This window comes from Camarhynchus parvulus, chromosome 4A (genome assembly GCF_901933205.1).
Source record: "Camarhynchus parvulus chromosome 4A, STF_HiC, whole genome shotgun sequence".
NCBI classification, from domain to species: Eukaryota; Metazoa; Chordata; class Aves; order Passeriformes; family Thraupidae; genus Camarhynchus; species Camarhynchus parvulus.
In genome coordinates, this window is record NC_044600.1 from 11,733,700 (window position 1) to 11,750,647 (window position 16,948).

Sequence of the window (16,948 nt, forward strand, 5' to 3'; positions counted from 1 at the left end):
GTTTTCATTATAGAAATGTTAACTTCCACTCCCCTCCCTCCTCCTGTCTCCCCATGTGCTTTTCATATGTTTTGTATTCTGGATGCTTTCAGGGAGGAAGGCTGCAAGACGAGAGAAGGGTGTGAGTTTCAGAAAGCTCTAATGAGAAGCACCTTGGGTGTTTTTGTCTCCTGGGAAAGAAGCTTGCTGTGTGCTCCTGCCTTAGCTCCTCCAGCAGCACCGAGGGCAGCAGAGCATCCAGGCTGGTGATGCCACTGGGGAAGAGGCTGCTGGAATTTCATCTCAGTGCTGGGCCTGACTGACAAGCAGTGGTTAACTGGAGCTGAAGAGAGCATTGCAGGCGTAGTTGAGCTGAAGGAGAAACAATGTGAATCTAAATTGACTGGGTTGCTAATTACAAGGCTTATTTTTCAGACTCTCTGTATGGTTACAGGGTGGAGGGGTGAACAGTTTCTCCAGGAACAAAAGTCCCTGCTGCTTAGGGCTGTTTGTTCACTGTTGCAAGATCTGGGAAGGGTTTGAGATGTAACTGGATTGCTTGATGCAAAAGAGATACTCATCTAAGTGTTCCAACTTTGCAAGAGATCAGTGCAAATGAACTTCAGTTTCTTAATGCTGGGCTGAGGCAACCACCATAGGGAGTCACAGCACTCCTCTTGCAAGCTCTTGCTGTATTTTGTGATATGATCTACAGCACATACACCCCAGACTGTTAAGCATTTCCTTATAATGCATAGGTTAGTGAGAAGAGATTTGTCATCTCTTTTGGGACTCTACTAGGCCTTTACAAATTGTAGCAGGAAAAGCATCAGCAGGAATGAGGGCTCTCTGCTGAGCATCCTGGCCAGTGTTTTTAAATTTAGCATACATATGATGTAGAAAGTAAATTTAGTTTAAATAGGGGGAACAAGAATGGTTGATCTAGGTTGTGTCCATTGCTTCTCAACAAGATTTGCCTGTCACATACTAAGTTATTACTGGAGCAAGAGAGTAAGCTGAACATGTCTTGGGGAAGTCATTATTTAAGAAATTAGTTCCCCATTCTCTTTTTTGTTTGTTTTTCCTGTTTCAATTTTTTTTTTTAAGTGTGAAGGAACTAAACCTTATGAAAATTTTTAAGGATTTGTAATCTGAACAGGATTGCATCCAACAAAACCCATTTTTTAAAAGCAGGTTTAGTTTCATGATCTGCTTGACTTTATTTGTCCAGTACTGTGTTATTTGGATAGTAACAGTTGCCATCATGTGTGGTTTTGATCCATGAGAGGCTATTTCTTGTTTGATCCTACTGATTTCAGGAAAAAGCACCCATGTTGCCAGCTTCTTACACTGAAAGCTGCAGAAACAAGGTCCAAATAGATTGGCTAGCCAGATTCCTTTAGCCCAGCAGCAGTTTGTTTCACCCTGTTAATTGGATGAAAATGGCTTCTGGAATTAGTTCTGCAGGGAAATGCTCATATTTGCAGATGCGACACTTACTCTCTGATTGTCTTACAATCTGGTTTCAGCAAACATTCCAGTTTTCTGGTTTCAGCAGGCTGGCTTTTTTTGTTGAGGAATATAATTTGCCAGGAAACATGAGCAAGGGGAAGGTGAAGGGGACATGAGCATAGCCCAAGCAAGGTACTGGTGTGGACACATGTGAGCAGTGTTTGTTCTGGTGTGGGTACTGAAACCAGGCTCTGCATTCAGCATTGCTCTTGTGATACCAGTTCTGTGTCTGCTTTGGTTGGGGTGATATACTGTGTGGTGCATTTGTAAGCAGGATATGCCAAAATTAGAACCATTTATGTGCCTGTCTTTTCCTTCCCTCAAATGTACTTTCAGCCACAGGGCCTTGATCAAAACCAGTTCTGATTTTTGTCCTTTTCTGGTAAGAAGGATGGAAGAACAAGGTGAATATTTGTTGTTTTCAGTCCGTTATCTCTCTTTTCATTTTGTTTTGTTTTGTTTTTTGTTTTTTTGGTTTTTTTTCTGGGATGGCCTTGTTTTGCAGATTGGAATTTGAAAGGCAGGGTTGACTTTTCTGTCCCAGGAATTGGCAGAAGAATCCCAGGGCAAGCTGACCTTGTACTGGCCATGGCTGCAGAAAGCTGTTCTGTTGTGACAGAGCTGAGTTGTGTGCATGGCCAGCCCACACAGGCACAGGGGGTGTGGGTGATGAAGAAAAGAGGTGAACTTACTTTGTCCTTTTGAACAAGACCCCAAAAGCAGGATGAGACAAAGCAGGGGCACTTTTGCCACAGAGAGGTGAGGTGTTGGGATAACTTGTCATCCTCTCTGGTTGAGCTGCACATGACTGCACCATGGAAATCAGCCTTGTCAGGGACTCAATGTGTGCCTCACTAACTTACAGTATATTCACACTGACAGGGTTTTCCCAGTTTATTAGGCTCATTTGAAGAGGAAGCTGGATGCATTTTGCTAGCACAGCATTTTGGACACCTCTGTGATCTTCAGCCACACTCATAAACCTGAAAGTAAATTCTGATTTAATAGAGGGCTTATTTTTCCTTTCCCAAGTAAGTACAGTACAGTATCCAGCTATCTTGGCCTCTGAGGCTGCCTTGTCATTTCCCACAGAGGTAAGGGTTGCACAGGATGCCCTTCCCTCAAGCCCTAACAGCAGCTGCTCACTTCTCTTCATATCCTGTGTCATAAGCAGCTTCCTGAGTGGACCTGCAAGCCACCCACCCAGTTCCCCTGCAGACCTGTGAGGCACCAACCCAGCCAGTTGATCAGGAGAGGAGGTGCTGTAAACTGGGGGTGAGATCTACCAGAGCCATGTGTTCAGGTGAGTCCCACTAGAAGGCAGCTCTGTCCCAGCGGCTCCCAGCCAGGGGTAGAGATGGTCACCTCCTCAGGGAACGCTTTTTAGGCTTGTAGAAGAGCAGGATAGTGGGTCAAATCTGTGCTCTTGAACCCTGCTGCTGGACAGATGGTGAAATGTTCTGGTTTGCTTCCTGCGTGCAGGGGACAGTGAGATAAATAGCTGCTGCTTTGGAACGGTGTGATGGGCAGTGATGAAGTGGAGGAGAAGGCTCCTTTACCCATCTGAAGTCAGCATGACAGCAGCAATAATTTGACCCTAAATGTTGGAGTAAAATTCCCAAAGACTCAAGGTGGGTTATTTTGGGCTGCCTACTTGCTCTGTTTGCAGAGGAGGTTATCTGAATAGATCTGTCCAGACATTTCTAGAGTTTCTCTTCCCCTGGCTATGCCATGCACAGTGCTCAGCTTGGCTGTTCACAGCTGACTAAATCCTTTTAAGAATGAGTCACTCCTAAATGAGAGGTGACAATGGATATGCAGACAGCGAGAAGTTGAGAGTGAGATAATGAATATTAGAGAAAGGCTAAACTAAATGGGAATGAGCAGTATAAACTTGCAGCTCTTATAAATAGCACTGCACTGAAAGGATGGGTTTTATTTAGAAATGCAGTTCCCAGGGAGAACTTAGATTTCCTGACCCATAAGTTCCTAAGTTTGCATCTGTGAACTTTTCCTTCCTTCCCAGTTGTTAAAAGAGAGACAGGTTGGCACAGGTTAATATTCACCAGGGAGATTCCAGAGACAGCATCCCCCTCCATATTCACTGAAGTGAATATTAGTGTTAGTGTATTAGTGTCTGCTGAAATTATGCTCCTCCCTGTCAGTCAGCCTTGCTGGCCTGTGGAGCAGAGGAAAATGGATGGGATGCAGCTACTTGTCCCAGGCTCCCAGTGCTCCATCTTGAGAGGCAAAATCCCCAGTGGCTCATGGCTAAAGGGAGCACACTGCTGTGTGCTGGCCACAGTGGCTGCTTTCATTCTGGAGGCCACTGTACCTCAGCAGAGACATCACTTACCCTGGACTTTGCTTTATAGATTGATTTGGGGTGGACATTGGCATGGGGTCATTGCCTAAGGCAGAGATTTGCAAAGAGCTGAAGGGAGTTAATTGTCTAAATGTCATTAAAATGCAATATAATTATAAAATCTCATTAAAATGCCATATAATTAAATAGCTTTATTTTATTTTAGTTATTTATATTTTTGGCAATGCACAGTGATTTTTGTGCATGCATCTCTGTTAGAAGCACTCAGCAAGATGAATGTCCCCTGGTGCTGAAAATTAACCATTTACTTTTTCTAATTTAACAGTATAAAAATTTTACTATTTAAGAAAGGTAGTGTCTCAAGACTTCATTTATCTCTACTTAAAAATCTCTGACGTGACTAAAAAGACACATTATTGCTTTTGTCTTAAAAGAAACAAATCAGACTTTGAGGCAGCCAGAAATCCTGAAATAAAATGAGAAAAGGACCTTATAGATGGAATTGTGGCAGAGAAGTGGAGGATTATCTAGTGGAGTTGTCATATTGGTTTCCTGTGGCTTTCACTTACAATTGAATTAAATGTAATTTAGCTGTACATAGATAACACAAGCAGAACGGTGTCTGAACATTGTCTAGTAGCTATGGGAAAAGCAGTGAAGGAACTGAGAGAATTTTGCCCATTAATAAATAAAATGTGGGGATTGGTTTTTTTTTTAATTTCTTCTCTGTGGATATCTGAAGCCAGAAGCAGAAGGGTGCTGGCAGGGAAAGAGGTTACTCTGTGTATGAAATCATTTTGAGGTCCATTGGGACCTCAAATGATTATCTGGGCTAAAGGTTATCCTGGGGCATTTTTTGGATCTTTGGTGAAAAGTTATTCTCAAATTGGTCCCAGACAGAACTTCATAACACTGAAATACCAGATTTGCAGAACGTCTTCCCTTTGGGAGTCATTCATTGTGGCAGCTGGGATTTTCTGTTTAAGTTTGGTTGGATTTCTTTTTGGTAGCGGTATTTTTACCTCTACTTTTAAAAGTTTAGGGAAAAATATGCTGCTGGTAAGAAAGATGCAGGGAGGAAGTACTGAACTGATGAAGAGAAGAGCGTTTGTCCCCTTTGCAGAAAACAGTGGTTTGCAGCATGAAGATTGATTAGTTTAGGAAATACGTGGTATTGAAAGGAGATAGCAGAGCTCTATCTCTTCACATGCTCTGATCTCACTGATCTCAAAGTAAATGGCTTTAATTTTCTGTGCTAATAATGGTGTTTTATCTCAGTGAAGATAGAGCTTTGGAGTTACCTGAATAATTGATATTGGCTTAGTTTAAATGATGATCTGTGCTTGAATTTTCTTCAGATGCTTTTTTAGTTTGATGTTTGTCTCAAGTGCAGCTAGCATATATGGAGGGGCTGCTGCTTGTTTGGTTTGGTTTGTTTGGATGTTTTTTCGAGGTGAGGTACAAGTAAAGCTCTCTCAGCCAGGTCCCCACTATCTTCTCTCAGCTCCCTGTGTCATCCTTCCCAGAAAGCAGTGAAAGTTGTCAAATCTCATTTTACCTCACTTCCCTTGGTAGTGCAGACATCACCTCTCCAGACTGATAGCTGCATTTCCTCCTCTCTGGAGATCTCTCCACCTTCTCCCTTCTGTCACACACCAACTGCTCATCTTCCTTTCCCTGATTCCTACCTGTGCACTCTCCTGAAGCTGCTTCCAGCCACCCTGCCCAGCACTAGGCAGTAGCTCATCCTCTCTGGAAGACAGGGGCACCTGGGAAGCTGTGAGGAGCCACTTCACTCCTTCACTCCCATTATCCCACTTGAACGAACCATAAAGGCTGTTTAGTCTGATGGGAGGGTCTTTGACCACTGACCAATGGACTTTGACTCTCATGGGGGAAGCTATTCTTCCAAGATCTCCAGCAGAACTTTGTTTTCTTCCTTCTTATCCTGCCTCAAAACTGTCTTCCACAGCAGCATTTATTAAAGAGTATTCTTTAGCTTCTTTTGGCAGTGGGCAGCACTGTTTCCATGTCTGACCCAAATGCTCCTGTTATTTTTTATGCATCCTTAGCTGTCCCCACATGTTCCTTCATGCTCTCTCTGGGGAAGGCTGCTTGTCCTCATTTGGCCCTCAGTCCTGGCCTTGAAGGTGGGTCTTGAAGGCCCTGCTGCAATACTGGTGATAAGGTTTATTTTAGAGTTGGCTGACAAAGGTAGAGAACTCTTCAGTTATTATGGACACTTGGCTAAATGCTGGTTCCTTCTGTGCAGCAGCATCTCAGCTCTTTTGGAAAAGGCACTTGCTGCTGTTGGATCACACTTGCATGTTCTGCGCTGTTAATTTCCCCCTGCTACAATCAATCTCTTTAATATCAAGAGACATTAAATACAAACCCATATTTCAGATCACCTCAGTAAAATCACTGAGTAAATGACCCACAAGGTAGATCTCTAAATGGTACAAATGGAGAGAAGTGCCCTGCATCCCTTCATAATTGGTTTACATTGGCACTGGAGGACAGCTCATGGGACATCTCCCTAAGGCAAAAGTGACTTGAGAAATGGAGGCAGAGGGAACTTCTCACTGTGTGGAACATGCACCACTAGTGCTGTTGTCCCTCACAGGTCTTGCTGACTCATGAAACAAGGAAATGTGGGGCAGGGGCAAAGAGGTGGATCCCCATGAAGGCAAAGCCGGGTTTTAATGAATTTTTGTATATATTAGTGCCAACTGCTTCTGCTATGTATTTCAGTTCCTCCAGGAGAGGGGCAGCAGCACTGGGGAGAGGACAGAGAGGCTTATGGAGGACCACACTAACCTTTTGACACTCATTTTTCTTGTTTTGTACCTAAGGAGTTGGACAGGTAACACATGCACTGAGTCTGTGGTGTCACTGTGCATAGAAAAGGAGTCTTTGTTTATTTTTACCTGGTTGAAGCAGTCCCTCAAGCAAAAAAAAAACCACCCACTTTTCATTTGTTACTGTAGAACATTCTTAACAGAGCCACCAGTACCCATTGTATGCAAGGCTGCAGTTCATCTGCTGTACAAGAGCAACACAATCCCAGTGCTGGCAGCATTCAATCCATCACCTCCATGTGTCTTGAGCCAACTGCTGACATAAGGTGCTTTCCACCCCTTTCATTGCCCTTTGGAAAATGTTTTTGAACTTGTTCAGAAACTTGGTAAAATAAATATCCTCTGCTCTGTGGCTGGAAGGTCCTTGGAGCTGGGCTGTTTTGACCAGGAGTGAACCATGAGCATGTGGGTTGATGAACTGGAATGTTTTTGCATCCTATCTGAACTGGGCAGATACAGAACAGGTGATCTGCATGTATGCTACAGACACTGGGCTATGTGTAAATTTAGGGTAGTTCAGAGCCCAGACTCATACAAGAGACCTGGGCATTGCACTGGAAAGCAGGAATATTCTCAGAGTCTGCCCAGCCTGCAGACCTTTTCCTTATAATAACATTGACCCAACCTGAACAGTTACATTGGCCACAGTGGCGCTGACAATGCAGGGACACAAATGTCCACCCTGTGAACCCTTACATTTTCTTACCACTTCTTTGTTGCTCATCTTCAAAACTTTATTATCAGTATTAGGCAGCAACCTATGATAGGTTGTTGAAAATATTTACTTATGCATCCCTTGATCTAGATGTGCACATTTGTCTTTGTGCTTACATGACTGGGAATTCAAATTTTGGGATATTTCTGCTTAGCAGCCAGTATTGTATCTAGGTCGTTTTTAATATCCCCCACATGCTGAAGAGCAAAAAGCCAGAGCTGTGCTGCCCAGTGGCACTGGAAAGGTCCTGTCCTGCTTGGAAGTGATTAGAGAGTCCTGCTGTTGTCAGCTTTTGAAGTGAAGTTGTTGCCAGGTTACTTGACCAGTCAATAATGAATGCTCATTAATCTGTTTTCTGCTTCTTGATGACAGCTGTTTGATAGCTTGATCGATTTATGATTGCCATTTGTGTGATGGCCTCCTGCTGCTTTACTCTGTCCTTTTGTTTTAAGAAAGAGAAGAGCAAAAATCTGAGAGCCTGTGTCTTCCTGAGCTTTGGGGATGAGGTTTAAATGCCAGATTTTTCTTTATAATTTGCATCGGTATTCAAGATCAAAATCTCTTGCAATGTTTTCTGTGACAACACTGAAGGTATAAATATAGAAATCACAGGCAGTTCCCTGGAGACTGAAGGCCTAATATGTGAATAATCTCACCTCCTACTTCATAACAATATCATAGGGAAAAAAAGGTGTGTTATGCATATCTGCAGCTCTGCTTCCACAGTGTCTAGTCTGGTGTGTGAAGTGTGTGTGTGTAAATATTTGAAGGGTAGATCTCAAGTCCCCTGTGTGGGAGCCAGACTACACAAATAAGGTGGTATAACTGTGCTAGCACTTGCTAAGGTTTTGAATCTGCCCTGTAGCCAGGAGCCAAAGCTCACTGGTTCTGGGCTTGCAGCTCATACAGTTAATGCAAGGCACAAGTCTCACCAGAGTTCATCTGGACTGGGGTGTTTCATGTGCAGGTAATCATGCAGTCCACTTAAAAGGCACAAGTTACCTAATCAACTGTATTTTAAATGGTTCTGCTTTGTCCTCAGCAGCATCTCTGGATCATAAAATCATTCTGAAAGTGGCAAAATCCAGCTAGATTGCCAAATTGTTAAATTAATTACAGAATTGAAGGGGGCTGTTCCAGACTACAGAGGCTCAGGCTTTGGTAAGAAGGGGAGGAACAACCACATGCTCTGGGTTTGGAAAAGTCTCTGACTAAAGCACTTGACCATGAACTCTTTCAGTTCCTACTTTTATATCCAGAATCTCTCTATCTCTCTATGCATGTCTATGTATATATACACGGATGTATGAATACAATGTACACATATATGTATATATAAATGTGCATTTGGGTGTGCTTATATAAATTTTACAACAGTCAGAGCACTGTTGAGTGGCAGTTGTATTTCTCCCAGTCTGGGCAGGGTGAGGGATGCTTTTGTGAGGGCTGCAGAGGAAGCAGTGGTTGTGCCCTTGTCACTGCCCAGGGTGTGCCATGAGCTCTAGGTCTGTCTGGCACGGAGGGATTCACCCTGCTTGGCTGCAGGAGGCAGCTGTGCCCAGCCTGGGAACAGGGCTGAGGCTGCCTGTTCTGTGCTGGCTGGGGCATTCCCCTCTCTGGAGCATTCCCTCTGACATCTCTTACTAGCCTTGCAGTGTAGACATGAGTAGTGTTGAACACCCTGTGCTCTTCTGCAGGTGTTTTTTCTCGTGATCCAACCCTCAGGGGTACGTGCTCTCATCTCATTTTTGTGCATGGAAGCATAGGGCTGAGGAATTGTGGAAAAAGACAAGAGAGCAGATTTCAGGCAAAGTTTGGGTTCCAGTTTGTGCAGGGAGTCCTAACCAAACCAGCCCAGCCTAACCAAACCATCACTCCACACTGTGAGCCTGCTTGGTTCTACCTCCAAGACTTGATTCATGGCCCTGGCCCCTCTAGTCTGGGATTTAGTGATGTAATTCCCAAAAGTTTTGATTGATGGAAAGACAGAAAGTGATTAGAAGATCTTACAATGTGTTAAGAAATCACTCACAGATGAATGTTGATTTATCTGCAATATAAATCACCCTAAATGAAATGGTCTGATTTATCCAGCTTACTTGTAGCAGGAGGAACTGATTTAGTGATGCTGAGCCCAGCCATTAATGTTTCATGTTCATAAATCGCAGTGGGCATGTGTTAAACTGGGATTTATAAACCCAGTCAGAGTTTCTGACTTCATCCTGTAGCTTTGATGTTGGGCACCTTGAAAGTTCTGTCAGCTGTGAGAAGTATTGCCAGGCAGAGGATGCTATTGACATGACCTTACCAGGGATTCTTCTCTTGGAGCCTGGGGATGCTCTGCACTTTTGAATTTGGAGATCAGATAAATAATGTTTTGCTTTCCCTTTCTCACTCCCAAGTCAGCAGAAAGAAGAGATGTGGGAGAGTCCTTTCTGATAGGCACATGTGGGGAGAAGGGGGAGCAGGGCTTTATGCATCTGTCTATGGTAATTGCTGGTTTGTTTATTGCCTGCTGCCTTATGTTTAGTGGAGTCCCAGGAGAACAGTGTGGGGAAGGGGGGGACAGGATTTAAAGTAAGAAGGAATTGCTGCTGTCCTTCAAGCTGACTTCCTGAATTATTCAAGATGTGGTGTTTTGCCTTGTAACTCTCACACTGAGGGTGATAGCTTCGTAACTGAACCTGCCAGCTGTGCAGAGAACCAAGCATTCTCCCCTAGCCTTAAGGCAAAAAAATCTTTCAGGTCTGTGCTGCCCAGAGTAGGTTTTGTGAGGTATGAAATACAGCTGTGGTTTTGCCCTGCAAAGCTATGAGCTTTCCATCTTTATAAATTTTTATTTTACAGTAATACTGGGCTAAAGGGAGCCATAAATGGCCAGCTGTGTGATAAAGATGTGTAATTCATGTTTTTCCACCAGGACATCCAAGGTGCAGGACTTTCTTGTATGTAGCAGTTGCTTTTAAATGAAATTACTTTGTTCATAATTTCAGGTAGGCATTGCTATGCTTTTAAAAAGGAAGATGGCTTTGGCTGGTGGAACAAAAGAGAATTTTAATTAGATTGGGAATTCAAGCAAACTGTCCCCCACCACACTCTTCCCCAGTGCTAGGTAATGCTCGATGAGGCTTGATTATAATTATAGTGTCATGAGTGTTAAAGCTTTCTAATGCACATAATGATGCTTTAAAAATGAATAAAATAAAAATAAATCTCCTGCTCATGGAGATTTATCAAGTTATTATCATTGCTGTATGTCTAGATTAATCAATCATAAACAGAGCTTAAGGGTAGCTGAGGAAACTCTCTGAATTGAATGTTCCCCTGTGACCCAAAACTGGGCAGGTTGACTGAGTTTCTGTGATTTACCAATGCAGTTTCTGTGGTTTGATCCTGGGTGTGTTGTGCTCAGCAGGAGGGGTGGCTGTACAGCCCCTCATTGGGAGTGACTGTAGATGAACTTTCCATTCCTCCCAATAGGAATGTTCTAATTCCTTTTGAGTCTATAAGAATGACAGGAGTGCTCTTCCCAAAAGGATCACAAACTGTCTGTCTGTTTCCTGGACTTGCTGCTTGCTCCTGCACCAGCCAGGCATGGCAACCCTGCCGTGGAGGTTTGCTGGGCTCTCTGTACCAACAGGTTTTGACAGACTGAGACCCTTCCCAGGTCTCAGGGTTATGCACAGGCTCTCTGCTGCAGTGTGACCACCTGAACAGCTTCCAGATTGGAGAGGGCCAGTGCAAACCCAGATAGAAATTTTGGTAGTTAAATGCTGTAAAGGTAAAAAGTTGTGATTGTGAGAAAGTTTATTGTTCACAGAAGTCTGTCACTGAACACTGTTGCAATTTCTAGCATTTACTAGGAACATCCAGTGCCACAGAAAAATATTAATTCTCCTTTTTCCCCCTCCAATTATCATCATCACTGTGAGTAGCACTGTTTACAGTTCTGCTTTTGTCTTTAGAACTGATAGCTCTCTTGTTTAACAACTGGAGGGAAATCTGGGGCAGTCCCATTTTTGCTTAGTGACACTCAGTACTAAATGTTGCAGTGAGATCCCAGATCTCCTGAAATCAATAGCAACATTTTTGCTGATGTCAGAAGAGGCAATGTGCGTCTGTGGATGCTTTCAGGTTTTTCCTGGAAAAGCAAAAATGAGGCTAATCTGATGTCAACTGATGTAATTTAAACGGAATAATTATTATCCAGTGGTTCTGAGATCCCTGAGCAGATAAGATCATCTTGTAAAGAAAGGGCTGCACAAGGCAGTATCAGACTGCTCCACAGACATTATGGTCCTGGCCACAAGTCAGGAGATGCTTAATGTGTGTTTAACTTCTGAGCTCACTAACAGCTCCTGTGACTTCAGGGAGAGGATTTGCATGCCTAACCTTCAGAAAGTGCTGAAATTCCCAAATCATGCCTAAATTAAGATCTAATACACAGACAGCCTTTCTTGAATTTTAGGTTTCTCTGTCTGGCAGCCCTGACCTTCTGCAAGCTGTGGAGGGCTGATAATTTGTTTTTGTAGATAGTCCCAGCCAGTTCAGTTAATCTAGCAATGATGATGGCTTCAAAATTCAATATACAGAAGATCCTTAAACTGTATGGACTGTGCTTCCCTACTTCTGGGAGTTTAAGAGGGAGAATGCTGTTAAGAGGAGCACTATGTGTGACTGTAAAATGTAACTACAGCACAATAAACCTTTATCACTTATTAACATATCTAGCAAAACCAGAGCAGAATGGAGGATCTGGCAGAGCCTTTCAAAAGTGTCCAGGGCACACTGGGAGGTGTGAGGCTGTTCTCAGCATTGCAGCTTGCCAGCTCTCAGGAGTCGCCTGCTTGTGCCTGGGGAGGCAGAGGCAAAGCAGTGTGTGGAGCGAAGATGGATGCTCTCTTACAGAGAGCTTTTTAAATTTTTTTCTTTGATTTCTTCTTGGTTTTTTTGCTTAGATCAATGTTGAGATCAAAGGCATTCCGATGGGACTGACAAGCAACTTTTTTTTTTCTGTGGGAAAGAAGAAAGAGAAATCCAGTAAGTTATTTTGCACAACTTTCTACTATATCAACCATGTTAATTAGTTTGCTCCTGTGATTAAACTAAAATGGATGTTGGTCATATTTTTGAACAGACTTTTGGCTTCTGCCCTTTAAAAGCTGTCTCCTTCAACTGAGATTTCAGTCTTTAGGGCTCTTCACCAGGCAGCATTTTCTAAGCAGCCTCACCTATAACTGGTTGAAGCTGTTTACCATTATTTTTGCTCTGTCAGTCCCAGGAAACCCATTTACTGATTCTCTGGTCACATCACTGTGCCTCTGAAAACCTCACCAAATATGAATTGGTGAGGTAACCACCATGCTTGTTTTCTTTTGACACTTCATTGAAACCCCTCTCAGCTGGAAGCAGATGCATTGCACTTGCCTGGCATCAGGCAAGCAGCAACTGAGGCTGAGTTTCTGCTCCCCATTGCTTCAGCTCTCTGTCCTTTCATCTCCTTATGGGTGTGCTGCCAGTCCCTGGGGTTGCAAGTGGTGGAGGACAGGGGCAGGCATCTTTCCTGCTTGTCCACACAGAATGGTGCTATGATCCCCCAACAGGTGCCTGGAAACAAATATATTGATTAATTCCTTCTTGGGGTGATGGTAGTAGGAATGAGCTACAGATGCCTTTAGAGGATCTGTTCCATTGCTGACCAGTGTGCTTTGAACAGTGAGTTCCTTTCAGCTGTGTCTCTCCCCACATATGTTTTATCCATTTTCTTGATTTCCTTCTCTCCTTTCATTTTCCTCTTTATATGTCTACCTTATGAAGCAAGCAAGGAGAATTTCACAAGCTCCATGCCTGCAAGGAGACAAGGATGAGTTCACTAGTGTTTTGATAAATAGTCATTCAGTGGCACTGCCAGGCTTTCAGAGGAGGAGAGATCTACAGGCAGAGATTACCATTTCCTTAATGAGAATGTCTGCATAAACCATCAGACAATCCAGCATATAATCCTTCTCCTTTTCCTCTCCAACAGTTGTTTGACTGCAGCACAGTGCTTTTGGGTAGTTATTCCCAGCATTTACAGAGTTTTCTGATACCTCTCTGTAGATATGCTACAGGAAAATTCCACCTGGCAATTCATGTTGGAGAGCAAGTGTGGGGCAAGTGTCTGTGATGGAGAGGCACAAATTATCAGAGGGCCTGAATTCAGCAAGATGCCATTTTTCTCCTCTGGGCATTCCTCCTTGCACAGCTTGCTGTTTTTGTGACCTAGTTTTAATGAGAGATTTTTGACAATAGTTGTAAATGTTGACATTTTTCTCTATTTAATTTTATTTCTTCTTTGGACTTGAGCTGAGCACACACTGGTGTGAGGAAGGCCAAGGGTGTCAGATTCAGTTCTACTGATGGCAGGTATCATGTTCTAGAGTCTGCTTTGTAAATGCCCAGAGATGGGTAAATGTTTCTTTCCCCCATTATTTCTATTGAAAAGTAGCTTCTGCTTCACTCTTCTGGTCATAGAAACATTATAATTTCCAGTTCAAATTTACTCATGGCCGTTATTTCTAGTCACTGATCTTGACTAGCTATTTTTCTTCCTTGGTGTTTGCTTTTGAGTTATTTCTGGATTGCAGTGATGACCCTTCTTAGCCTCTGTTTGGTTAAGCTAAAAAAAGCTGGCTACTCTGTTCTCTGTGAGAGGAATGTGCCTTATTCTGTTTATCTTACCAGTCTTCGTCAGACTCTGGCTTTTTTTACAGCACACACGTACTGAAGATCAGTAGGGCCCCCACAACACCCTCTGTGTCCTGGCTGGTTCCCCCAGGTTCTGACTGTTTTAAATGGCTTTGCTCATCAGAAGAGTCACATGTGATCTTCAGTAAACACAATTTTTTTTTTTTTAAACCGAAGCCCCAACCACCATTCACTGAATGAAAAAGCCAATTCTTGCCTGTGCAGACTAAGGAATGGTGTGTAATTCTTTAGTGAGTTTGAGGATGGAATTTTTGCTGGGACAGTCCAGGTGCTGAAAGTATTTAAATAGTTTGATTGACTTGCTCTGTGAGAGCAGGACAGTTATTGCCATCAGTCCTTTACACTTGTCTGCTCTACTTTAAGTTGCAGTCTCTGCTTCTCTAGGCAGGATCCTGTTTTGTAGTAATAAATGGAACATTTAAATGCATTAGTTACTGGTTGTGTCTGAACTCTGTGATTATTTGCAAATCACCACAAAAGCTCCCAAACCCAATGCAATAAAGTCCATATCAGAGTAAGTTTTGCCAGACAGCCCAGATGCTGCACAGGGTGACCACTGTGAGCCTGATGCACTGAGGTGTGAGAAAATCAGTCCCTGGTCTGCAAAAATTAGTGAGTGGAGTTATTGTGCCACCTGAAAGTATGGGAGGTGCAGGTAGGAACTAAGAGCTTCAATGTAGTTGCAAGCCATAGGTCAAAATTTCAGTCAGGGTAACAGAGGAATTGATGGCACTGTGTGGCTTTCTGCCAGCTGTACATTGGGCCTAATATTTGTTTTCCTAAGTAAAAGGATCCAGTCAGTCAGGCAGCCTGCCTGGAGAACAAAGGAGCAAAACAGATTTTAATTGCCCAATGGCCATTCTTTCAGCACAGATCTGTGCTTATGTGCCAGAATAATTTGGGTTTGTGTCTGACAGGAGATCTGACTTGTGGAGGGACTTCAGTCTGGGCTGTTATTCTTGGAGGACTGGGGAAATGAGGACATATCCTCTCTGCCCTTAGAGTATGCACCTGAAGACTCCTTTCAGGTAGGAGCTGTTTTCTGTTGGTGACCAGAATGGTAAATGATGTGCAAGCTCTCTTTAAAGTAGCATGAGAGGGGAAGGAAGAGAGAGAGAGAAAAGGGACATAAAGGTCCTGAAGGGCTTTCTTCAGCCTGGCTTAATTTGGAGGTGACACTTCATATGCCAATTTAAATTAAGCCATTTCAAAGAGCACCCACCCCAGAGCCTCTGATGCACTCTTAAGACAGCAAGTGTGGGGCACATTGGGTGACTGACACAGTTGAGGACAGAGAGGGAGGGAGCAGCAGGAGGAGCTGAGATGAAGCATTTCATGGCAGGGCTGCTTTGTCCCCTGCCATGTGTGATCACATGTAATTGCCAGGCTGTAGTTCACCCCTCTTTTCTTTATCACATGTTTGGGCCTAGTGTTCTGCTGTGTTAATTTCAGGTACCTCATACTTATGTCATGGTTTTCTGCAGCCCTTCTGATCTGAGTAAGGTTTAAATAGGAGTCTTGTCTGGGTGTTGAACAGTTAATGCTCTAGAAAGCTAACACCTGCATCTGCAGCCTTGTCCCCTCTATGCTGCTGAATAGCATTTCATGATGGCAGGGAAATAATTCAGTACAACCAGGCCCTGCTCTGTGGGCAGTGAATAAGCTCAAGTGAAGTAGAGGTCATTCATGTTAATCTGAAGCAAATAGGATTGTGGGAGTGGGGGAAGAGGGTGAACCCCCTTTTATGTACAAATTCTATAGCCCAGAAGCTTAGGAAACACTTAATAGTAAACATTGCAAAGAATCCATCACCTTTTCCAAGAGGAGATACGAATGGTTTTCCTGCTTCATTTTGTGCAGGTCTCACATTTTGGTATGTATGCAAATTGTGCTGGGTGGCAGTGTCTCATACAAATCAGCTTGAAATGCAGAGGCAGCCATGCAAGCAAAATGGCTTGTCTTTCCCTGCAGCTGCAGTGAGACTTCTAGCACAGGAGACCTAGGCAGGGAGAGAGCCTGATTTGTAAGGAAGCATCAGGAAGAGAGAAGAAAACCAGAAATCCTCCTAAAATGCTGTCCCACTAGCAGGAAGCTTTGTGACCATGCTACAGTGCTGCCCCATATTTTTGATGATCTGAGGAGCATCCAGCACTGTTTTATTTTAATTTGGGTTTTGGAGTGTCCTTATCCTGACTTCTCAAGGCAAGGAAATATATGATCAACTCATGGCTGTGCAGAACTTGGTAGGTGATGTTGGGAAGAAGAGATGAACAGCATTTTTTTGAGATCAGGACTGAAATGGGCATGGAAGATAACACAGATGTGAAACATAAGCAGGTACCTTTGCAGGAATATTGACTGCTCATTGTAAAGGCAGTGGGTGAGGGCTGGGCATTACATTGTGCTGCTGCTGTTCTGTGTCCCAGATCCTTTGTGGATCTGTGAATCAGGTTTTTTCACACTGTTTAACAGTAGCTACTGATACACCTGCATAGAATCATCCTAATTATAAATCGAATGTGTCTCCATCCCCTTTGCAATATTTCTTTTATGACTTGGGTAAGCATCAGGCATTTATATTTTCAGGAATTAATCCCCTGTTTTCTCCATCTTATACTGTGCTTTTCCTTCAAGTGTACCAGGAGCAAGTATCCAGCAGGGTGGACTGAGTTTGACTTTGAGTCTGCAGTGTCTCTTGGTTAACATGGCAACAAGACCAGATGTTATTTAATTTTAATGATAGGTGACAGCAAAACAGAAGAGAAAGGGGAATGGAAGCTGATCAAAGTTCATAGAGACATGTACTTC

General features: G+C 43.3%; 1 protein-coding gene across 4 annotated transcripts in view; it reads left to right on the top strand.

The window, feature by feature from the left end:
- Positions 1-16,948, top strand: part of LOC115914919 (serine/threonine-protein kinase PAK 3) — a 175,969-nt gene that overhangs the window by 72,044 nt on the left and 86,977 nt on the right. Inside the window, exon 2 of one of the 4 annotated variants that reach the window (XM_030967780.1) lies at positions 15,058-15,168. The exons of the other annotated variants lie outside the window; for them this stretch is intronic. The gene's annotated coding sequence lies outside the window, so the exon portion shown is untranslated. The remainder of the gene's footprint in view (positions 1-15,057; positions 15,169-16,948) is intronic. 4 annotated transcript variants of the gene reach the window in all.